Source organism: Microcaecilia unicolor, chromosome 12, assembly GCF_901765095.1.
Source record: "Microcaecilia unicolor chromosome 12, aMicUni1.1, whole genome shotgun sequence".
Lineage (NCBI taxonomy): Eukaryota > Metazoa > Chordata > Amphibia > Gymnophiona > Siphonopidae > Microcaecilia > Microcaecilia unicolor.
The window spans coordinates 16,653,834-16,679,570 of NC_044042.1; the positions used below are offsets into that span (position 1 = coordinate 16,653,834).

Below are 25,737 nucleotides of genomic sequence, written 5' to 3' on the forward strand. Positions count from 1 at the left end.
TAGAGTTTCATTCTGGGGGTAGCCTTTTTAGAGTGGCCACAGGGGTGGGTGAGAGCATGGTATAAGTGCAGGGGATACTCAGGGGGCAAAATGAGGTTTGGAGGGCCCATGCTTCACTGCCTCCAGTGGGAAGCCATTTGAGCCAGTTTTACTGGAGGTGGATCCAAATAATCTCAGATCAGTGGGTCCTCTAAGTTATTTGAGAAGACTGTGTCCTGAAGTTCGGTCACCAAATCCTAACAGTTTCTTGGAATCCCCGTATTGTTCCCTGTGGAAGGTGCCTGCCGAGATAACACTGAAAAAGCTTTTGCAATTAGGGACAGTTGTTTCAGTTTCTCCAAAAGAACAGGGAACAGGCAGATACTCAATTTACTTTGTAATGCTCAGGAAAGAGGGCTCATTTCACCATATCTTAGATCTCAAGAGATTGAAGAAAGCTCTGGGATTCCAAGATTCCAGATGAAAACTTTGAGACTAATGATATTAATGGTCCACCAAGGAGAGCTTTTATGTCCCTGGATCTGACAGAACCTTATGTGCATATTCCCATTTAAGAAGAGCACTAACATTATCTTCATTTTTAGTTCTGCACTTCCATTCGGGTTAGCAACAGCTCCAAGGACAATAATCAAGGTTGTGGTGGTACTTTGTGAAAAACAGGAGTATTGGTACATAATTATTTGGATGATTGGTTTATCAGAGAAAAGTTGTACTAACATAAGAATATAAGCGTTGCCATACTGGGACAGACTGAAGGTCCATCAAGCCCAATATCCTGTATCTTCATTAAATGAGAGCGGCTGAAAGAGGATGAGCAAATATATAAATAACACATGACTAGAGAAAATGATTAAAAAAATAAAAATGAAGATACAGATTAGGTATGTGTCCTTGATTTTACGCCTCTTAATGGTTTTACAATCTATATATTTTTTCTATTTATGTCCACGCCAGTACCCTTTCTTTGCTGGTATTTTATACAATTTATATGTATTATATATGTTTGTAATTTGTTTTTTTAGTTTATAATGTTGAGGTTTCTGACATATTTATATATTTTATATATATTTATATGCCTATTCGTGTGTTAATATATTTTTAAAATTATATTTTGCATTGCATGTTTTTCTATATATGTTTATCTTAATGTGTTTTTAAATATTCATATTAATTTTGAATTTAAAAGAGACAATGTTTATAATTCATGTCTATGTTTTACATGTACACTACTATTCGTATTGATGTTTTTATGCATATTTTTATAGAGATACATATTGTTTATGATTCTCTATGTTTTATAATTTGATACGTTTGTTGTTTATTATAGCCCCTGACGCAGCCCTATTGTTGGGCGAAACACGGCCTGTGTCAGGCATTTGTCTTACATACGGTATCTTCAATAAAGTGGTTTGGATATTATATCGATCTGCTAGTTTGTTTTCCACATTGGATTTTGCAGATCGCTTGCCTTGTTATTTATTATGATTATGCATGCGTTAATAAAGTAATCACATAATTCCTCAGAGTGTACTTATGGTAGCTTCTGTAGTAAAAATAATAATAGCAATTTGCTTTGGATTTTTTTAAAGGTGACTCAACTGAAAACAAAATTGGAAAATATTAGATTACAATTTGAAAAATCTAATGACAGCTTACAAAAAGAAATAAAGGAGAGAAGCTTTACAGAAGAAAAGCTTCGAGGAGAAGTACGTTTTTGCTGACCATAATAGCACTAATTTATTCATGTAGAACTATTTCCCAAATGAATGGGTTATCCATATCTTATGTATATGTATCTTATATAATTAGCCAGTATCTTAAAAGTTTGAACTGTAATTTTGTGTCTTACAAGAAGCTTTTTGAGGAAATATGTACCTACAGATCAGAATTCAAATGCCGTGATCAGCGAGTTTGTTAAAAGTTGGCTGTGACGTTTTAAGTCTGTATCTTATATATTTAGTGCCACAATCTGGATAGTAAATGGTGCTGAATATATGTAGAGAAAGATGACTGCTGCTAGCTGTTTGGATGGCAGAAGTATTCAGCTGCTGTCTGGATAGCTATGCAGTTTAAGTTAGAACAGCCTTTTTGCTGGCCTAAATTTATCCTCATAGCTACATGGATAGTGGCTGAGTATCACTGCCTATCCTTAGTTAGATGGAACATACATACTCTACCCTGACTCCACCTCAGCACTGTGTGAAAAGCACCAAGGTGGTCTGTAAGAATATTCAGCAGCTCTGTGCAGATAGTGCCTCTGAATATTGGTTGACAGGGACTTATTCATATAAAGGGCAATTCTATAAACTAGGCGCCTGCATTTAATCACAAGGAATACTAACATTTATGGGCCCAATATTCAAAGTGATTTAACTGGTTAAATTGCTTGGTTGGGGCTAGCCACTAATATTCTGTGACACTTACTTAACTGGCTAAGTGCCCTTCAATATTGCAGTTAGCACTGACCTCAAAGCCAGCTGTGCTGCGGGCGGAGTCAGCACTTAGCCTCTTAAGTGGCCAGGTTTACTGCATAAAAGGGACCGCATAAGTGTCTGGCCTCTTTTATGTGATAACCCATGGCTGCTTAAGTTCTGAATATTGACTTAAGCGGGTATGTTTTAATTGGCTTAAAAATAACTGGATAATCAAAGCCGGAGCTTGCCCAGGTCCTGGCTTTGAAGGAAATAACGCTGTTGGCGGTGAGCAAAAATGTTCACTGCTGATGACTGAATATTGAACCCTACGTATTTAAGTGTATGCTTACCCATGATTGTGCCAGCTAGGTGCTTAAGCACTATTCTTAGGGTTACCATATTTGCCCCCCCCCCAAAAAAAAAGAGGACACATGCCCCACCCCGCTACACCCCATCCTGCCCATGCCACACACCCCACCTCGCCCCCTTTCACACCCCACCCTGTCCCCTGTCACATACCGCCCTGCCCCTTTCACACCCCCCCCCCAATCACACACCCCTAAGAGTGTCCTATTCTCCCCTCCTCTTACCTTACTATACTGCCCTGGTCGTCTAGTGACCTCTTCGGGGCAGGAAAGAGCCCCCTCTTTCCTGCCCCCAGCGCCTGCTTACTGTTCCTTGCTGACTCCAGTCCTGGTGCCGATTCAAAATGGCCATCAAGAGTTGAAGCGGCCTCACGAGACTTCAACTCTTGGTGGCCATTTTGAATCGGCGCCGGCCCCAAAGAGGTCACTAGACCACCAGGGCAGTATAGTAAGTGGAGTGGAGGATAGGACACCACTAGGCCTGCCTGCCTGCCCGTTTGTCCGGGTAAAGAGGACATGTCCGGGTAAAACCGGACATATGGTAACCCTAACTATTTTGTAACAGTGTGCATAAGTGGCATACTGCATAAACGCAAGGGAAACATATATATGGGTGGAGCATGGGCAGTCAATGAGTGGGGATCCCACTAATATGCATAAATTATAGAATACTGTAAGTTACATACATCCCTGCTGCAGTCACACTAGGTCTGTGGCTGGTGCAACTAGGCCAGTAAATGTGAGATTACTAGGTTACGCCCAGATGCCATTATAGAATAGGTTTGCCACCACTCCTCATTGAGGTGCCTAGATGGAGGGTCCTACTTAAAGAATTGCCCCCATAGTGCCTGGTGCTATATGGAAAAGTGCTTTTGAATATCTACTATAATAAAACGCACCCTCAACGTTCTGAGGACACTGATGTCACTGAAGTCACTCAGACTCCCAGAACGGTTCGTGGATTCATGGTGGTGAAGCCACCCCACTGACCCGTGCCCCGCCCTCGCGTCAAACGTCATGACGTCGAGGGCGGAAAAAAAAAGTTAAGAAACGGATCGCACCCACGCAAGGGGAGGAGGAGTAGGGTCCCTACTCCTCCCCCTGCCGACCCACCCGCGGAAAGGGAAACCACCTCCAAAGCACCGGAGTCCAAATGACTCCAGAGACCACTGTTCCGACATCCAACACCACCCCCCCCCCCCCCCCTGCGCACCAAAGCTCTAAAAGTAGAAGCCCCGCCCACAGAATGGTAGACCCGACCCCCCCCCCCCCCCCAAAGCTGCAGGTCAAAAGAAGGAGGTCCAACAACCCCCCCCCCCCCCCCCCCGCAACAACTGCCTCCTCAGCCACCCACCTTTGCGTTGCTTTGCCGGCGGGGGACCTGAAACCCCGCCAGCACAAGTCCTGTCTGCTGACTACGGCGTCATCTTTGGGTTGCTAGCCTGTGCAGGCAGGGCTTCTGTGCGTTTGACGTCCTGCACGTGCAGGACGTCAGACGCACAGAACCCCGCCCTGCACAGGCTAGCAACACCGAAGATCGCTGTAGTCAGACTCAAGTCAGCACACACAACACAGGACTTCTGCTGGCGGGATTTTGGGTTCCCCGCCAGCAAAACTACGCGACGGTGGGTGCGATGGCCACGGTGGGTGGGATGGCGGCAGGCGGGTGCATCGCCGTGGGTGGGATGGCGGCTGGAGGGGGGGCATCGCACGGAGGAGGCGCTTCATTCCTTCTTCTTAAAAGCTGGATCCTCCCCCCCAAAAAAAACTGAACCATACAACACACACACATACTGTCACGTCTGTGGCCGTGACCACCCTCATACTTACCCTGTTTCTGGGAGTCAGTGGCTGTGCTGGCTTCTGCTTGTCTCTGTGTCTGTCTCTGTCTTAGTTTCTCTCTGGCTCTGTGTGCTGATTGCCTTACTGGACCTCACCTGTGTGGGCTATGCCTCTTCCAAGATGGCTGACGCCTCCTCTATGCCAGTATCCAAGATGGCTCCTGCTTGTCCTTCCTGTGGGCTCACTTCCTCTGTGTGTCAAGCCTCTGTTTGGAGGCAAGGAACTTCCTGCCTTTGTCCTGCGGGTGGTGACTCATCAGTGAGGTCCTTTAAAGGAAGGCCTGTGCTTGCAGTCAGTGCCTTCGCATGGTGTCATTGTCTGGTGTCATGCCCAGAGGCCGACAGGTTAGTTAGTGTGTTGCTGCGCTGCTTCTAAGCCTGTCTTCTGTGTGGGCTTCTTGCTCTTCTGTGTGGGCTTGCCGTTCTGCTTAGTACCTGTGGGCTTCTTGCCCTTCTGTGTGGGCTTGCTCTTCTGTTTAGTACCTGTGGGCTTCTTGCCCTTCTGTGGGAGGCTTGCCCTTCTGTTTAGTACCTGTGGGCTGCTTGTCCTTCTGTGTGGGCTAGTGCCCTTCAGTTCCCAGTACCTGTGGGCTGCTTGCCCTTCTGCGTGGGCTGCTAGCCTTCTGCCTTTAGTCTGTGTTGGCAGCCTGACCTATTCCCTGCTTGTATATTCTGTGTGCACATCCTGAACCTTGTATATCCTGTGTGCACATCCTGGCTGCTAGCCTTCTGCCTTAGTCTGTGTTTAGAGCCTGCTGTTCAGCCCTGGTTTCCCCGTCTGTGTTGGCAGCCTGACCTACTCCCTGCTTGTATATTCTGTGTGCACATCCTGAACCTTGTATATCCTGGGTGCACATCCTGAACCTTGTATATCCTGTGTGCACATCCTGGCTGCTAGTCCTTCTGCCTTCGCTGTGGAGGTAGCCTCTGCAGCTCAGTCCGGGTTTCCCCATCTGTGTTTGCAGCCTGCCCTACTCCCTGCTTGTATATTCTCTGTGCACATCCTGAACCTTGTATATCCTGTGTGCACATCCTGGTTCCTGCTTGTTCGTCCTGAGTCCTGGTTTTGGCTAGCTAGTGTTATCCGGTTTTCCGCTCTGCCTAGCTACCTTCTGTCCCGTGTGTCTACCTTGTACCTTGCTTGTATATCCTGTGTGCTTATCCGGATCCCTGCTTATGTATCCTGATTCCTGTATCTGTCTAGCTAGCGTGTATCTTCTGGGGGATTTATCCTGTTACCTGCCTCGACCTAGCTAGTGGGTTTGCCCTGGGGGTATTCCCAGTCTCCCCTTCTTCCTTGCTTGCATGTCTGCCCTAGTCCCTGTTCCTGATAAGCCTCTGTCTGTCTAGTCTGTCTGGTGTGTCTGGCTTAGCGGCTGCGTGCAGCGCTTAGTGCAGTCTAGTATTGGTTCGTCGTGTTTCCTAGACCCAAGGTGGGTCCTCTGGATCTTCAGTTCCGGCCTTGCCCTACAAGTCCTGTCGGCCGCCCGCACGCTAGAGCTCAACTGTAGCGGAAAGGTGGCTAAGTACAGGTGAAGCGGTTCCTGTTCTGCCGGTTCAGTTGCCTACTTTCAGTCCAGAGTTCCGGTCTGGTCCTTCCGGACGTCCAGTTCCTAGACGGTCTTGCCTGCCTCTGCCGCTTCGCGGCAGGGGCCCAAGGGCTCACAATTCCCAGTGCTGCCTTGAGGACCTGACAGCATGCCAAGGCCCTCGAGAACGCGACACATACACACTCTCATCTGGCAGCACTTCCTCACCCCCCTCCCCCACACACACTTACTCACTCTCATTTGGCCACACTTCCTCAACACCACCCCCCAACACACACACACTCTCATCTGCCAGCGCTTCCTGAAATCCCTGCCCCCCCCCCCCACACACACACACTCATCTGGCTGTGGTTCCTGACCCCCCCACACACTCACTCTCATTTGGCCACACTTCCTCAACGCCCCCCCCCCCCAACACACACTCTCTCTCTCTCTCATCTGGCAGCGCTTCCTGAAATCCCTGCCCCCCACACACACACTCACTCACTCATGTGGCAACCCCCCCCCCCACCACACACACACACACACACTCAGTCTCTCATATCGCACCGCTTCCTGAACCCCCCCCCTCCACACACACACACACACACTCTTGCTCATCTGGCAGCGCTTCCTGAAGCCCCCCCCCACACACACACTCATGTGGAAACACTTGATAAACCGCCCCCCCCCACACACCCACTCACTCATCTCGCAGCACTTCCAGACCCTCCCCCCACACACCCCTCTTCTTCCAAGCTGAAACCCCAACACATACCCCCACAACACACACACACACACACACACACTCTTTCTCACTCTCATCTGCCAGCGCTTCCTGAACCCCCCTCCCCCCAACACACACTCTCTCTCTCTCATCTGGCAGCGCTTCCTGAAACCCTGTACACACACACACAGACACTCACTCTCTCTCATCTGGCTGCGCTTCCTGAAACCCCTGCCCCCCCCCCCCCACACACACATACTCACTCACTTATATGGCAGCCGTTCCTAAACCCCACACACACACACACACACACACACACTTACTCACTCTCATTTGGCCCCACTTCCTGAACCCCCCCCCCCCCCCCCCCCACACACACTCTCACTCTTCTGCCAGTGCTTCCTGAACCCACGCCCCCAACCACATACACTCACTCTCATCTGGCAATGCTTGATAAACCGCCCCCCCCCCCCACACACACACACTCACTCACTCACTCACTCACTCATCTGGCAGCAGTTCCTGAACCCCCACACCCCTCTTCTTCCAAGCTGACAACATACCCACACAACACACACACACTCTCTCTCATCTGGCAGCACTTCCTGAACCCCCCCCCCCCCCCCCCCCCCCACACACACACACACTCACTCATCTCGCAGCGCTTCCTGAAACCCCATACACACACACTCGCTCTCTCTCTCATCTGCCAGCGCTTCCTGAACCCCCTGCCCTCCCCCCCCCCCACACACACACTCACTCTCTCACTCGCATCTGGTAGCGCTTCCTGAACCCCCCGCACCTCTCTTCTTCCAACCTGAACCCCCCCCCCAACACATCCCCCTCCCCCTCCTCCAGCACACCAATTGCTTGGGTGCAGTGGCGAGAATCTCAGACACCAGAGACAGAGGGGGGGGGGGCCTGACACCAGAGAGACACAGGAAGGGAGGTATCTCTGTAACACACACACTCTCTCTCTCTCACATACAATGTCTTTCTGACTCTCACTGTCACACACTCTGTCTCACACTGTATCACATTCACTCTCTTTGTGTCACACAGTCACTCACACACTCGCTTGGTCTCATACACTCACTGTCACAGAGAAACCCCCAACACACTCTCACACACTCTCTCGCACACACACACACTCTCTCTCACACTGTGTCTCACATATGCACTTGCACACACTCTCATTCTCACACACACACTCTCTCACAGACACGCTCACACCCAGACTCACTCTCTCACACACACACTCACACTTTCACTCTCTCTCTCTCACACAGTCACTCTCACATACACTCTCCCAAACATACACACTCCGAGGAAAACCTTGCTAGCGCCCGTTTCATTTGTGTCAGAAACGGGCCTTTTTTACTAGTAAACTATAAGAGGTAGATATTCAGCCACAATAGTCAGTGTTTTTTTAAACGTTGACTGTCGCTGGCTAGATTAGCCCCTGATCAAAAGCATTTAACAGGCCAGGATCAGCACCTGACCAGTTAAATGCCCCATATCCAGCAATATTCAGCAAGAGATAGCTATGTGAATATTGGCCCCATAGGGTACATTGGATTTCTCTTATACTGAGATGTGCACTGTTTTACCACGACACAATCTCTAGCCAGTAATGAACAGGTTGATATTTAGCTGCTGTGGTCCACATTTTTTTTTTTTTTCAAACACCAGCTGTAGCTGCCATGAAAAATCCAGATATTCAGAACCAGTATCCAGGCAGTGGGTGGTATTGAATATCTAGATACAGCAGTGACAAGTACCATTAACTGGATAGTACAAATATTAAGGTAACCAGGGAAGCCATCTTCTCCAAGTGGCTTGAATCCACTGAAAACATACCCCCCAATATTCAAAAGCATTTAACCGGCCAGGATCGGCACCTGGCCAGTTAAATGCCCTATATTCAGCGGGAGATAGCTGTGTGAATATTGCCCCCATAGGGTACATTGGATTTGTCTTATATTGAGATGTGCCAAGGGATTAAGAGGCTCATTTTCAAAGCAAGTAAACTTAGAAAATCACATAGGGCGTCTTTTACTAAGGCGTGCTCATGTTTTAACGCGCACTAAAATTGTGGGCGTGCTAAACGTTAGAGACGTCCATACGAATGCATTGGCATCTCTAACATTTAGCGCGCCTACAATTTTAGGGCATGCCTTACTTAGTAAAAGGCCCCCATAGTTTATTATGGGGCTGATTTTCAAAGCACTTAGACTTACAAAGTTCCATAGGTTACTAGTAGAGGCATATTTTCAAAGCACTTAGACTTACAAAGTTGCATAGTAACCTATGGAACTTTGTAAGTCTAAGTGTTTTGAAAATATGTCTTCATGTAACTTTGTCTATATACTTTGAGAATGAGCACCTAATTTTACTGTGGAGGCCAGAAGGTACAACAGTAGCCACATGTCCCATGCTGTTGTTTTTTGGCTCATTATTTTTTTCTCTGAATTTCTGTGAGAGTAGTCCATGTCAGTGCCTTCAGCTGATTTTACCATTATATGTTTGATTTTTTTTTTCTGCTATGAAGAACTCCTGTTATAGATAAGCAATTTTGACATTTCAGGAGGATTATGAAGAATGTTACCTCAACAATTTCTGAAGTAGTGACTGGGTAGTAAAACTTTTAATAGATGAAGGCTGCATATTATTTTTCATCCTGTATCATTTTGAAATACCTCATAGTACCTTGAAGTTACAGCTTTTATTTTAATAGTTTGATTAAGTGTTCCTTTTACAAAGTTGCACTAATGATTAAGCCCATTCAAATCCCATGGGCTTCTTCACATTCAGCACACTCTAATCGGTAGCATGGCTTTGTAAAAGGAGCCCTAAAATACTACACTGATATGTATTAATTTGAATGAATAGTTCTACTTTCTGTTAGGCTGAAAGGATGAAAGTGATTGCTGATGATGCACAGAAAATGCAGAAAGAAACAGATATAAGATGTCAACACAAAATTGCTGAAATGGTGGCACTTATGGAAAAGCATAAGGTAAAAGTTAATTTTGAGATGGTATGCAGTATCTAATACTTGATAAAGATCACAAGAATTTAGAAAAGTTATTTAATTAGTAATAGTTTTTAGTAAAAGAAAAATGTACTTTAATTCTGTAATTGTTAGCTGTTGAACAACGCTTTTGTTTGGTGTCAAAACAATTCAGAAAGAATAATCAGATAAAGATATTCACAAATTATCTGGTGCTCTTATGAGCAGAGCAGTGGTTCCCAAGCTTTTTTGGCTTGTGGCACCCTTAATGTCTGAGCAATTTTTTGTGGCACCCCCTGCCTCTGGCCACACGGGTCTCAATCCCCCTCCCACCCGGCCATGTGGGGCTCCACCCCTGCCCCACATCATGTCCAATATTTCTCCTCTCTCCCCCATGTACCATCTCCCCCCCCCCCCCCCCCAACCCATGTACCCTTGTAATCCATTTTTTACCTTGTTTCTGGGGAGAGGAGGATGAAGAAGAGCCCGGACCTGAGCACAGGAGGGAGGCAACATAATATCCTGCAGCCCCGTCCTCCCTCCTGGGGAGAGGAGGATGAAGAAGAACCCGGACCTGAGCACAGGAGGGAGGCAACATAATATCCTTCAGCCCCGTCCTCCCTCCATGACAGCTGAGTAGTGAGCAGCCAGGGTCACAGGGCAGGAGCAGGCCTCCAAACCTCCAGACTGCCGGCATCGGCAGCAATTTGTAAGCGCTGCCTTCAGCCTGCTCCGAAAGCCTTCTTTGTCCAGCCAATTCCTGTTCCCGTATAGGCGAGATGCTGTACAAAGAAGGCTTTGGGGGCAGGCCAAAGGCAGCTGTTACATCATTGCATGCAACGTGCGAGCAGGTGTGCAGTGGAGAGATGCACTTGGCGTGTGAACTCCCAAATGTCCCACGGTACCCCTGTGAGTTTGCTGCAGTCTACAGTTTGGGAAACACTGGAGTAGAGGGAACACAAGCTGAGTTGTGTAAACAATAATGTTTAATATACAGAGGAACGTTTATACTAAAGTGTGATAAATGTTTTTGTTTACCTTATAGTAAGTGCGAAGCCTGAGTGGTAACTGTTGAGGTGTTCCTGGCATCTTCACATACATTTACCACAGAGAAAATTTTTTTTACCACTTGTTAAGTGCAGTTGCAGATAGCGTGGATGCACTACCACATGCATGCTATCTGAATCAGTAACAGTACACACTAAGGAGCCCTTTTACAGAGCAGCGGTAAGCTCAACGCGGGCTTACCGCTCGTTCTTCCGGGACTACCACCAGCCCAATGTGGCCGCCGGCGGTAGTCTTGTCCCGAGTGCACGCCATTTCTGAGGGAAAAAGAAAACCCATGGAAATGCTTTGCACGGCGGTAACCCAGTGGTAATTGGGCCTCGCCGAGTGCTGCCCGGTTACCACTGGGTTAGCATGGGAGCCCTTATCGCCACCTCAGTGGGTGGCGGTAAGGGCTCCCCACTGCATGGCCATGCAGTAAGAGTTATCTCACTAAGTGGCCATATTTTTTCTGCTTTTACCGGCTGTGGAAAAAACGGCCCAGGCGCATGGGAAAAACAGCCCCCACCACTTGCGAAGGGTCCTTTTTCCTGCAGCTTGGTATAAGGACACCCAAGGTACTGTATACTAACTGCAGTGCACAATCTACACTCATTCCCTGCCCATTTCCCACTGCAAAGCAAGATATGCAGTTATCGCATGAATTAGTGCAGGCTTGTCCACGTTCAGTTCTTGTGGGCTGCAAACTGGCCAGATTTTCTGGATTTCCATAATGAATATGCATAAGAGAGACTAGGCCCAATGTTGAATATCCAGGTCAAATTCAGTCTGTAGCAGTCAGTGCCTTAAAAATTGCTGACCGCCACCAGCTGAATATTGATTCAATCTCCAGTACATAGTAACAATTAATAGCGTTCTAATATAGCAGAATTTCTGCCCCATGTGGAGGGGCATAATTGAACGGGGATGACCATCTCTAAGGGCGCCCATCTCTAAGGACGTCCCGGCAAAGGGGCGGGGAAACCCGTACAAATCAAGGTAAGGTATACACAAAAAGTAGCACATATGAGTTTATCTTGTAGGGCAAACTGGATGGATCATGCAGGTCTTTTTCTGCCGTCATTTCATTTACTATGTATTATCGAAACAAGATGGGCGCATGCCAAAGACGGCTTGATACATGCAGACAAGCTGCGTGTATAATAGCCGTCTACAACCTTAAATAAATTGCTGTCTGCAACCTTAAAAAAATACAAGTCCAGGTGAAAACATCCAAGTGCTCGTCAGGGATGCCTTTTTTTTTTTTTTTTAGTATGGGTGAAGGACGTCCAAGTGTTAGGTGCCTTCGCTATGCCTCCATCCCTGTGACGGGCAGTTGAGGATGCCCAAAATGTGGATGTTTCTGTGAGAAGGATGTCCATGCCTTTGCTATGCCTCTGACACCCCCTTTATTTATTTGGATTTTGGATCACAAGTAGCAGCAGTGGGATTTGAACTGGCCACCTCTGGATTGCAAGACCAGTGCTCTAACCACTAGGCCACTCCTCCCCACCACTCCACTCCCTTGAAAGTTGGCCGTCCCTGGGGGGGGGGCAGTTCAGGACGTCCAAAATGTTTGAAAGAAGGACGTCCACGCCTTCGCTATGCCTCAGCTGACACACACACACCTTTCCCCCCCCCAGGGACCTGCATACTACTGCGATGGACCTGAGTATGATATTTGAGGCTGGCAAAAAAGTTTTTAAAGTTGCTTTTTTCAGGGTGGGAGGGGGTTAGTCACCACTGGGGGAGTCAGGGGAGGTCATCCCTGATTCCCTCCGGTTGTCATCTGGTCAGTTCGGGCACCTTTTTGAGGCTTGGTCATAAGAAAAAATGGACCCAGTCGGCCAAGTTCTCATCAGGGACACCCTTCTTTTTTCCATTATCGCTCGAGGACGCCCATCTGTTAAGCATGCCCCAGTCCCGCCTTCGCTACACCTCTGACATGCCCCCGGGAACTTTGGTCGCCCTCGCGACGGGAAGAAGTTGGGGACGCCCAAAATTGGCGTTTGATTATACCGATTCGGGCGACCCTGAGAGAAGGACGCCCATCTCCCGATTTGTGGGCGCTCTTCTCTTTCGAAAATAAGCATGTTAGTTCCTGGAATCACCCACAAACCCAATACACAAACTACCAGGATTCGTAGTTGGTCCAGGACAACAGAGCCAATAAACTAACAGGTTTATTGTCCATTAGAACAGTGAACGCTTGAAAAACAGATGAAAAGGTACAGCAAGCAATAACAGATAACCAAAACAAAGATCGCCATTAAAATTATTTAACACTTGTTACTAACTGGGTAGCACCTGAGGAGTTTTAGGAAATTAGCTTCTCACAAGTCTTGAACAGGGCCTCAGGACAGAGATGTTTCTCCTCTGTTCTCCCCAGCTGAGAATGGGGAAAATCCAGTACCTCCTGGCTAGATTTGAACTCCAGGGCCAATGAGAGCCCAGGACACCAACTTTGAAAGTATATGGCCAGTGATACTGCAGATTGCCTTTCCACAAGCTTAAACTGGAAAAGAAAACAGCTTTAAGAAACAAAAGAAACTCCATCTGCTGGCCAATCAAGTACATATACATAAGTATTGCCATACTGGGAAAGACCAAACATCCATCGAGCCCAGCATCCTGTTTCCAACAGTGGCCAATCCAGGTCACAAATACCCGGCAAGATCTCAAATATAAGTACATAAGTACATAAGTAGTGCCATACTGGGAAAGACCAAAGGTCCATCTAGCCCAGCATCCTGTCACCGACAGTGGCCAATCCAGGTCAAGGGCACCTGGCACGCTCCCCAAATGTAAAAACATTCCAGACAAGTTATACCTAAAAATGCGGAACATACAAAACATTTTTTTCTCTGAGGACAAGCAGGCTGCTTGTTCTCACTGATGGGTCGACATCCACGGCAGCCCAGAGGCGGTAATTTTTCCACAGCAAAAATAGGCAAAGTTTTGCCAGAGCCTTCTGGAGTGCGGGGCGTGCACACCTCGCATGCGCGGCCGTCTTCCTGCCCGTCGCATGAGAGACCCCGCTTAGTTTTTTCTTTTCCGTGGTGGAGAGCGGCTGCTTGTCGGTCTCTCTCCCTCTTCAGCCCAGAGAAACAGCCTTTGTTTTGACAACTTATTAGTCATTGCTTCTTCGTTTTTCTTTCCTTTCCCTGTTTCCCTTAAAAAGTTTAAAAAAAAAAAAAAAAAAGTCCTTTATTTCTTAGTTTTGGCCTTTTAAGTTTCCTTTCATTTTTGTCGCGGCCCTCTTAGGCTGCACATATGCGATTTCTCATTTTTGTGTCTTTTAATTTGGCACAATCGCGAATATTGACTTCGCCGCCGCCGCTATTTTTCTGTCCATGTCATTGAGGACTCCCAGCAGCTTCAAGAAGTGTACTCAGTGAAACGGGTCAATCTCAGGTACCGACCCCCACGCGTAGTGTCTTCAGTGCCTTGCGCCCGACCATCGCCCAGACGCATGTAAGTTGTGTCTCCACCTTAAAAGGCGGACACAAGCATCAAGAAAAGCTCTTCAAGACCGTCTTTTCGGAGCTTCGACTGGTTCTTCGGCGTTGACATCGGTACCGAGGTCGTCATCGTCGATATCAGCACTGGAGATGGCATTAACCTCAGGAGCGTAGGTAATTGGTGTCCGGAGACCACCGCACGCTGGGAGCAGTGAGCCATTGAGTGGGTCTCCACCTGCCTCAAAGTCTCCTGCTGTGCAGGCCCCATGGGACCGACCACTTTCGGACCCGACCCCAAGGAGGCGTGTGGATTCCACGTCCTCCTCGTCGGTACCGAGGAGTATTGATGACTTGCATCGAGCGAAGGCGAAGAAGCATCATCATTGGTCTCCTTCCAAGCACGGTACCAGGAGCTCTGGGGCGTCGAAGGATTCGACACCCATGAAGCGCCAACGCTGGGAGGACCACTCACCCTCCATTCAAGAGGTGTCGGTGCGTCGGTCTTCAGACAGCCCAGTACCGCCTCCTCGACCTCCACAGATTCTGACGCCGGCTCTTGCACCGACCCCGCAGCCTTCGACAGTGACTCTAGAAGAGCGCATCCGAGCCATTCTTCCAGTTATTCTGAAGGGGTTGCTGTGTCAGTCTGCTCCGGTACCGGGGGTGCTTGCGCCCTCCGTACCGCTGATGGAAGCGGCAGCTGGCTCTATGCCTGTGGTGAGGTCTTCGACACTGGTGCCACTTGCGGCATCAGTGTCGGCTGCCACCCAGGTCGACTCCCCGTCGACATACCTGGAGGGAGCTCCAATGCCGCCAGCATGAGAGTCGACTTCTCGACATCACCATCGAGGACATGGTTCCTCGGCGTCGAGACAGGCCCGGTTTTGGACTGCAGTTAAGGAACTCTTGTCCGATACCGATGAGGATGCCTCGTGGGATGAAGGGGAGGATCTCAGGTATTTCTCTTCTGAGGAGTCTTGTGGTCTTCCCTCTGATCCTACTCCTTCACCAGAAAGAAAGCTTTCTCCCCCAGAGAGTCTTTCTTTCTCTTCATTTGTCCAGGAAATGTCTGTGGCTATTCCCTTCCCTGTGGTATCTGAGGATGAGCCCAGGACTGAGATGCTCAAGCTCCTTGACTATCCTTCGCCACCTAAGGAGTCATCCACCGACCACCGTTCCTTTGCATAATGTGCTCAAGGAGACACTTATGCGGAACTGGATAAAACTACTAAGTAATTCCACCAGTCCCAAGAAAGCTGAGTCCCAATATCGGATTCACAGAGAACCTGAGCTGATGAAGTCGCAGTTACCTCACGACTCTATGGTTGTGGATTCCGCTCTCAAGAGAGCCAGGAGTTCTAGAGACTTTGCCTCGGCGCCCCTGGGAAGAGAATGTAGAACCCTGGACTCTTTTGAGAGAAAGGTCTATCAGTCCTCTATGCTCGTGGCCAAAATTCAATCCTACCAGCTCTACACGAGCATTCACTTGAGGAACTTGGTGGATAAGCTCCCTCCGGAGCAGGCCAAGCCTTTTCAGGAGGTGGTCAGGCAGCAGAAGGCATGTCGTAAATTCCTGTCCAGGGGTGCTTACGATTCTTTTGATGTTGCATCCAGGACCGCTGCCCAAGGTACAGTGATGCGCAGACTCTTATGGCTGTGTGCCTCTGACCTGGACAATCGAGTCCAGCAGCGGATTGTGGATGTTCCTTGCCGGGGGGGGGGGGGGGTAATATTTTTGGCGAGAAAGTCAAGCAGGTGGTTCATCAGATCACCCAGCGGAAAACCGCTATGGACAATCTCTCCTGCCGGGCGCCTTCTGCTTCTTCCTCATCAGGTAGACTATTTTTCCAGGGAAGGAAGAATGCTCCCTACGCCTATAACAAGCGTAGGTACAATTCTCCTTCCCAACAGCCTTCTCAGGAACATCCCCAGTGCGTTCGTTATCGTCAACAGCGTGCGCCAAGGCAGGCCCCTGGAGCTCCCCAGCAAAAGCAAGTGGCGGGCTTTTGACTGGCTCCAGCTGGGCATAGCTGCTATAAAAGTGTCCGTGCCGGACAATCTGCCGGTCGGAGGGAGGTTAAAATTTTTTCACCAAAGGTGGCCTCTTATAACCTCCGATCGGTGGGTTCTTCAAATAGTCCAGCTAGGATACTCCCTCAATTTGATCTCCAGACCTCCAAATTGTCCACCGGGAGCTCAGTCCTTCAGCTTCCAGCACAGGCAGGTACTTGCAGAGGAACTCTCCGCCCTTCTCAGCGCCAATGCGGTCGAGCCCATTCCACCAGGGCAAGAAGGGCTGGGATTCCATTCCATGTACTTCCTTGTGCAAAAGAAAACAGGGGGGATGCGTCCCATCCTAGACCTAAGGGCCATGAACAAATTCCTGGTCCAAGAGAAGTTCAGGATGGTTTCCCTGGGCACCCTTCTTCCCATGATTCAGGAAAACGATTGGCTATGCTCTCTGGACTTAAAGGATACTTATACACACATCCCGATACTTCCAGCTCACAGGAGGTATCTTTGATTCCGTCTGGGAGCGCAGCACTTCCAGTACTGTGTGCTGCCCTTTGGTCTGGCGTCTGCGCCCAGGGTCTTTACAAAATGCCTGGCAGTAGTTGCAGCGTCGCTACACAGACTGGGAGTGCATGTGTTCCCTTATCTCGACGATTGGCTAGTGAAGAACACCTCAGAGGCAGGAGCTCTACATGCAGATGACGTATTCAACTCCTGGAGCTACTCGGGTTTGTTATAAATTACCCCAAGTCCCATCTTCTCCCCGTTCAACAACTGGAATTCATAGGAACTCTGCTGGACTCACAGATGGCTCGCACCTTTGTTCCCGAAGTGAGAACAGACAATCTTCTGTCTCTAGTTTCCATGGCCAGAGCGTCTCTGCTGATAACAGCTCGGCAGATGTTGAGACTTCTAGGCCATATGGCCTCCACAGTTCATGTGACACCCATGGCCCATCTTCACATGAGATCAGCTCAATGGACCCTAGCTTCCTAGTGGTATCAAGCTGCATGGGATCTAGAGGATGCAATCCAGTTCTCCACTGATTTTCACAAGTCCCTTCAGTGGTGGACAATTCGATCCAATTTGACCGTGGGACGGCCCTTTCAAATTCCTCAGCCACAAAAAGTGCTGACAACGGATGCATCCCTCCTGGGGTGGGGAGCTCATGTAGATGGGCTTCACACTCAGGGAGTTTGGTCCCTCCAGACAAAAGGTCTTCAGATCAATCTCCTGGAGTTGCGAGTGGTCTGGAACGCTCTAAAGGCTTTCAGAGATCAGCTGTCCAATCAAATCATCCAAATTCAGACAGACAATCAGGTTGCGATGTACTACATCAACAAGCAGGGGGGCACCGGATCTCGCCCCCTGTGTCGGGAAGCCGTCCAGATGTGGCTTTGTGCTCGCCGTTACGGCATGTTTCTCTAAGCCACGTATCTGGCAGGTGTAAACAACAGTCTGGCCGACAGATTGAGCAGGATAATGCAACCTCACGAGTGGTCACTGAACATTGGTGTTGTCCGCAAGATTTTCCGAGCGTGGGGCACCCCCTCGGTGGATCTTTTTGCCACTCAGCTCAATCACAAGGTCCCTCAGTTCTGTTCCAGACTTCAGGCCCACGACAGGCTAGTGTCAGATGCCTTTCTCCTTCATTGGGGAACAGGGCTTCTGTATGCATATCCTCCCATACCTCTGGTAGGGAAGACTTTACTGAAACTCAAGCAAGATCGTGGAACCATGATCCTGATTGCTCCCTTCTGGCCGCATCAGATTTGGTTCCCTCTTCTTCTGGAGTTATCCTCCGAAGAGCCGTGGATTGGAGTGTTTTCCAACCCTCATCACTCAGAATGAGGGGGCACTTCTGCATCCCAACCTCCAGTCTCTGGCTCTCACGGCCTCTGGATGTTGAGAGCGTAGAATTCACTTCTTTTGGTTTCTCTGAGGGTGTCTCACGGATTTTGCTTGCTTCCAGGAAAGATTCCACGAAGAGGTGTTACTTTTTATTTTTTATTTTTATATCATTTACAATAATTTTTCAAGCATAACATCTTGAAAGATAGTGATATAAACATATTATTATCCAATAACTAAAGTTATAACAACTAGAGTATCACAAAAATCACTCAAGTCCTCAAATAGATTCCAAGACTTAGGAATTAGAGGAGAAATAAGGAAATAAAAAAGGAGAATAGCTATACGCGAAGGGTTACAGTGATAAAATATTATGTAGCTCCAGTTGGTGTCTTAGAGGCGATTAGTTTGGAAAGCTGAGACGGATCAGTGAAAGTATATTTAACATTATCAAACCTTATAACACATTTACAGGGGTACCTCAAAAAAACGGTACCCCCAAATTGAATTACCGCCGGCTTCATCATGAGAAATTGTTTCCTCTTCTTTTGCGTCTCTCTTGAGAAATCAGGAAACAGGGAAATTCGCAAACCTAAAAATGGCTTCTCCCTATGTTTAAAAAACATCTGGAAGAGCCATTGTTTATCAGGAATTAGAGCCACAGTAGCGACCAAAGTCACAGGTGTGGCCAGTAATGTATCCGATGTCTCAAGAAAGGCTGAAATGTCCAAAGTCTGTTGTACACTTTGTTCTGTCAATTTTGGAGGAAGATAGAGAATTCTTGAAAAGGGTGGCAAATTTGATTCTGGTATACATAAATTTTCCATGAGGTATCTCTTTAACATGTCCCCTGGTTTTATCATTGCATTATAAGGAAAATTAAGAAAATGCAAATTTTGATTCCTAGTGTAATTTTCTAAATTCTCAGTTTTAATCCTTAAGCTGGATACTTCTTTCAAAAGTGAAAATTGTATATTGTCCAGTTTCTTTACAGTTCGTTCCATAGTATCCATTCTAGGAATCATTTTTTCAACCTCTATTTTTTGCTTCTCACTAACTTGCTGAGAATGTTTAGTTGTAGAAGCAAGAAACATTTGTCCCAGTTGGGACATAAGATCCCACAATGAGTCCAGCGTTACCTCATTAGGTTTGGTAGTAAGTTCAGCAGGAAATACAATCTCTTGAGCCGCCTTTCTCCCTCAAATCGCCTGTAGTTCTCCCGCTTCCTCTGCAGGCTGGCGAGTCTCTCCTGGAGGCATTACCCTCCTCTCTCCCGCTGGAACTAGTTGAACCTGGGTCCCCAGCGTCGGCACTAACTCACAACTTCGGGGAGGCACCGACGTTCCAAACAGCGGGGAACTCGCCGCCATTGGTTGCGGGGGTGGAGCTCTAACCTTGGGACTCAGTGTTGTCTCGAGTTCAAGGGACGCCAAAAGCTCCTCATTCCCGCCAGTGCCCGATCTCGAACCAGTCCCGGAAACCTCACCGACCCTCTGTTGCACCATGAACCGATCCATCAGTCCAGGTATCTGGGAAGGGGTCTGGGGGACTCGGGCAGATGCCCTTCCTCGTCGTTTAGGCATTAAAAATGCAAAGCAAAACGATGCAGCAGCGAGCCGCGTTAGCGTGCGGCCATCTTGGAATCCTCTGGGAAGGTCGAGGTGTTACTTTTTCAAATGGAGGAAGTTTGCCGTCTGGTGTGATAGCAAGGCCCTAGATCCTCGCTCTTGTCCCACTCAGACCCTGCTTGAATACCTTCTACACTTGTCAGAGTCTGGTCTCAAGACCAACTCCATAAGAGTTCATCTTAGTGCTATTAGTGCTTATCATTATCATGTAGAGGGTAAGCCTATCTCTGGACAGCCTTTAGTTGTTCGTTTCATGAGAGGTTTGCTTTTGTCAAAGCCCCCTGTCCACCAGTGTCATGGGATCTCAACGTTGTTCTCACCCAACTCATGAAGTCTCCTTTTGAGCCACTGAATTCCTGCCATCTGAAATACTTGACCTGGAAGGTCGTTTTCTTGGTGGCAGTTACTTCAGCTCGTAGAGTCAGTGAGCTTCAGTCCTTGGTAGTGTATGCACCTTATATTAAGTTTCATCACAACAGAGTAGTCCTCCGCATGTACCCTAAGTTCTTGCCAAAGGTGATGTCGGAGTTCCATCTGAACCAGTCAATTGTCCTGCCAACATTTTTTCCCCGTCCTCATACCCGCCCTGCTGAACGTCAGTTGCACACCTTGGACTGCAAAAGACCATTGGCCTTTTACGTGGAGCGGACAAGTCCCTTCAGACAGTCCGCCCAAATGTTTTGATCCCAACAGAAGGGAGTCGCAGTCGAGAAACGCACCATTTCCAATTGACTAGCAGATTGCATTTCCTTCATTTATGCCCAAGCTGGGCTGAATCTTGAGGGTCATGTCATGGCTCATAGTGTTAGAGTCATGGCAGCGTCGGTGGCCCACTTGAAGTCAGCCTCCATTGAAGAGATTTGCAAGGCTGCGACGTGGTCTTCAATCCACACATTCACATCTCACTACTGCCTTCAGGATACCTGACGCGACAGTCGGTTTGGGCAGTCGGTGCTGCAGAATCTGTTCGGGGTTTAGAATCCAACTCCACCCCCTAGGCCCTGTTTTATTCTGTTCCAGGCTGCGCTCTCAGATGTTTCTTTTCTTAGGTCAATCTAAGTTATGCCCTCTCCCTCGCCCTGCTTGTCTTCGTAGAAAGTGAAGGTACATACCTGTAGCAGGTGTTCTCCGAGGACAGCAGGCTGATTGTTCTCACAAACCCGCCCACCTCCCCTTTGGAGTTGTTGTTGTTCTCCTTGATATTGCTTTTTGACATAATTGAGCGAGGACTCTCGCGCGACGGGCGGGAAGACGGCCACGCATGCATGGTGTGCGCGCTCCTCGCTCCAGAAGGCTCTGGCAAAACTTTGCCTATTTTTGTTGTGGAAAAATTACCGCCTCTGGGCCGCCGTGGACGTCGACCCATCAGTGAGAACAATCAGTCTGCTGTCCTCGGAGAACACCTGCTGCAGGTATGTATCTTCGCTATACTGCTTATCCCAGAAATAGTGGATTTTCCCCAAGTCCATTTAATAACGGTCTATGGACTTTTCCTTTAGGAAGCCATTCAAATCTTTTTAAAACTCTGCTAAGCTTAACGCCTTTACCACATTCTCTGGCAACGAATTCCAGAGTTTAATTACACGTTGAGTGAAGAAAAATTTTCTCCGATTCGTTTTAAATTTACTACATTGTAGCTTCATCGCATGCCCCCTAGTCCTAGTATTTTTGGAAAGCGTGAACAGACGCTTCACATCTACCCGTTCAACTCCACTCATTATTTTATAGGCCTCTACCATATCTCCCCTCAGCCGCCTTTTCTCCAAGGTGAAGTGCCCTAGCCACTTTAGCCTTTCCTCATAGGGAAGTTGTCCCATCCCCTTTATCATTTTCGTCCCCCTTCTCTACACCTTTTCTAATTCCACTATATCTTTTTTTAGATGCGGCGACCAGAATTGAACACAATATTCGAGGTGCGGTCGCACCATGGAGCGATACAAAGGCATTATAACATCCTCATTTTTGTTTTCCATTCCTTTCCTAATAATACCTAACATTCTATTTGCTTTCTTAGCCGCAGCAGCACACTGAGCAGAAGGTTTCAACGTATCATCAACGACGACACCTAGATCCCTTTCTTTTTCCGTGACTCCTAACGTGGAACCTTGCATGACGTAGCTATAATTCGGGTTCCTCTTTCCCACATGCATCACTTTGCACTTGCTCACATTAAACGTCACAGTGGCGTAGCCAGACTGCCAATTTTGGGTGGGCCTGAACCCAAAGTGGGTGGGCACAAAATTTTCTCTCGACCCCCCCCCCCCTCCTCCCCAGCAAAATGTAGTCACACTCAGATGCATTTGTCACACAGGGTAAAGTGCTGCTTTTCAGTGCATCAGATTTCAGACAATTTATTTAATAGCCTAATCCTTTTCAGTGAGCTTTCAGAGGCCAAAACCTCCTGCCTCAGGTCAGTATAATGCTGTTACGGTATCCTCTCCTGACCTAAGGAAGGAAGTATTGGTCTCTGAAACTTTATTAACACCATATTACTTTATCCTAAATTAAAAATAAAATTATTTTCTTTACCTTTGTTGTATGGCCATTAACTTTTTCTCATTGTGTTGCTCCCAGTCTCTAGATTCTGCTTTCCTTCATTTTCGCTTAACTCTTCTGCCAGGGTTTCCTGGCCATTTGTCATTTTTCTCTCCTTTCTTCAATATTTTCCTGCCTCTCTCTGTGTCCAGATTTAATTCATTCTTACTATCCATCCTTTAATTTCCTTCATCTACTTATGGCTTTTCATCTTTTTCTCACCCTTGTTCTCCCCATGCCCCTTCCTCTTATTCTCCAATCTTTCACTACTCCCCCTTTCCATGCAGCAGCTCTCCTCTTTCTCTCCCCATCCTTCCAGTGTCTCCCCTCTCTCTCCCCATCCTTCCAATAGCCTCCCCTCTTTCTTTCTGCATCCTTCCATCCAGTGTCACCTCTTTCTCCCTACCCTTCCATCCAGCGTCTTCCCTCTTTCTCTCCCCATCCTTCCATCCAGCGTCTTCCCTCTTTCTCTCCCCATCCTTCCACCCATCTACCCTCTCTCCTGATCCTTCCATCTAATGTCTCTCTCCCTCCTTCTAACCAGTGTCTATCTCTCTACCCTTTCTGTTTAGTGTCCCTTCTCTCTCCACATCCTTCCAGTCTCTCCCCTTTCTCTCTGCATCCTTTCATCCATCTCCCCTCTTTCTCTGCCATCCTCCCATCTGTTTTCCCTCTTTCTCTCCCCATCCTTCTGTTTTCCCTCTTTCTCTGCCATCCTCCCATCTGTTTTCCCTCTTTCTCTCCCCATCCTTCCATTTTCCCTCTTTCTCCCCATCCTGCCATCCATTTTCCCTCTCCCATTCAGGCCCACCAGCCTCAGCTCCCATTGCCGGCCACTGCTGCTTTTCCTGATGAGCAGCAGGGCCGGCGCTACAAAAAGAAGAAGCGCTCAGCTGACTGAGCTGAGCGCCAACGCTAACCCGAAGAGAAAAAATGTTTTAAAAAAAACGCGGCACTGCAGGCAGCCTCGAAGCATTGGCTGCTGGCTCTGCAGGCTCCTTCCGTCTCTTACATCACTGCCCCTGCTTCGCTACAGGGGCAGTGATGTAAGAGACGGGAGGAGCCTGCAGAGCCAGCAGCCAATGCTTCGAGGCTGCCTGCAGTGCCGCGTTTTTTTTAAAACATTTTTTCTCGTCCTTAGCGACGTGTTGGCGCTCAGCTCAGTCAGCTGAGCGCTTCTTCTTTTTGTAGCGCCGGCCCTGCTGCTCATCAGGAAAAGCAGCAGTGGCCGGCAATGGGAGCTGGCGCTGGCGCTGGGCGGGCCTGGGCTGAAATTGGGTGGGCCTGGGCCCACCCAGGCCCACCCGTACCTACGCCCCTGAAACGTCATCTTCCATTTAGATGCTCAGTCTCCCAGTCTCATAAGGTCCTCTTGTAATTTTCATGAAAACATTTACAATTCACAGGCTTGAAAACCAACTGTTTCTCCACAGATAGCTTCTACCCCATATGCCAACTTGAAACAATAAACTTTTAGCAGAGACTTAAAATATTTTAATGAACTCTTTTTCTGGAGTTCAGAAGGAAGATGATTAGATAATGTCAATACCAACCAAAAAATGCACTCAAATGGGTAGATTCCCAGTCAGCACATGAAAGTGCTGGTAAGGGCCGGTCTGTGTTCTACAGATGATCTTAACATTCAATTAGGTGTTTAGGGTATTATCATTACAGCAAGGTAAGAAGGAACATCCTCAAAACCTAAGAACAGAAATATTGCCATACTGGGACAGACCAAAGGTCCTTCAAGCCCAATATCCTTTTTCCAACAGTGGCCAATTCAGGTCACAAGTACCTGGCAAGATCTCAAAAGAGTAAAACAGATTTTATGCTGCTTATCCCAGAAATAAGCAGAAGATTTTCCCAAGTCCATCTTAATAATTGCTTATGGACTTTATTTTTGGAAATTGTCCAAACCTTTTTTAAGCCCTGCTAAGCTAGCAGCTTTTCCATGTGCTCTGGCAATGAAATCCATTCCAGAGTTCAATTACATTTTGAGTAAAGAAATATAGCATTCGATCATATCTCCCCTCAGCCGTCTCTTTTCCAAGCTGAAGAGCCCTACCCTCTTTAGCCTTTCCTCATAAGGTAGTTCTCCTATCCTGTTTATCATTTTTGTCGCCTTTCTATGTACCTTTACTAATTCTGCTATATATTTTTTGAGATGTGGTGACCAGAATTGCACACAATATTTGAGGTGCAGTTGCACCATGGACTGACTGATACACAGGCATAATAATCTCAGTTTTGTTCTCCATTCCTTTCCTAATAATTTGTAACATTCTATTTGCTTTCTTAGCTGCTTCTGCACACTTAAAGGATTTCAATGTGTCATCAATGATGACACCTAGATCCTTTTCCTGCGTGGTGATTCCTAACGTAGAACCTTACATAGTTTGGGTTTCTTTTTCCTATATGAATCACTTTGCACTTTATCACATTAAGGAGCTTATTTTTGAAACAGAAAAATGTCCAAAAAGCGGAACAAATCAATATGAGATATGTAGCACTGATTCATTTAAAAAAATGTCTAAATGATCTAAATTTTCATAAGGCCAAAAAGCCTCTTCTTAAGACACTCAACATCTGATCAGAAAAAATAAGATGAGAATCAATATCTAAATGAATTTACCACCATTGCAGGTGTTTCCAATAGTACTGGAACTATTGGAGGGCAAACTGAATTTCTTTTAAGCCAAAATGCAGTTGTCCTTGTCATATTTGATACTAAATAGTGTTTAGCAAGCCAGTTGTAAATAGTATTAAGGCAGTTCTGTAATGGACCCAGAACTAATGCTACAGTAGAAACTCTAGCTATCCATAAAATATCATCCACATATACATGGGCACTAATCAGAAACTCCTGTATTAAGTAAGCAGTGGACCCAAAAAATATTAAATAGAATGAGTGAAAGGGTCAAATCCTGGGTTACCCCATAACTGAGGTTTTGCATATTAGATGAGTCCAATCCCTTGATACAAATGTACAAGCTGTCAAAAATTAAATAAACCACTTCATAAACGTTTCCTTTATTCCAGTTGATCTTAATTGATCATGTACGCAAAGCTGATGAGTGACCAGATCAAAGGCTGATGCGAGATCCAGTGACACTGCCAGTACCAACTGATCACTATTTAAAGTAGCACACATGCCCATTCGTCACAAATATTCTACAAAGATACACATCGACACTCTTTAAGACAGACACAAATACCTATCTATCTATATAAAATACATGATACGGTTTACTCACCTCCTCCACATAGCCCCTACACAGCCTAAGACAGTGTTTCCCAAGTCCAGTCCTGGAGTACC

The 25,737-nt window shown here is 47.3% G+C and overlaps 1 long non-coding RNA gene across 1 annotated transcript in view; it reads left to right on the forward strand.

Annotated features, from left to right (window-relative positions):
• Positions 1-1,595: 1,595 nt before the first annotated feature.
• Positions 1,596-25,737, forward strand: part of LOC115481821 — a 36,044-nt gene continuing 11,902 nt past the window's right edge. The window contains exons 1-2 of the long non-coding RNA XR_003944009.1: positions 1,596-1,706; positions 9,785-9,895. This is a non-coding gene — a long non-coding RNA (uncharacterized LOC115481821). The remainder of the gene's footprint in view (positions 1,707-9,784; positions 9,896-25,737) is intronic.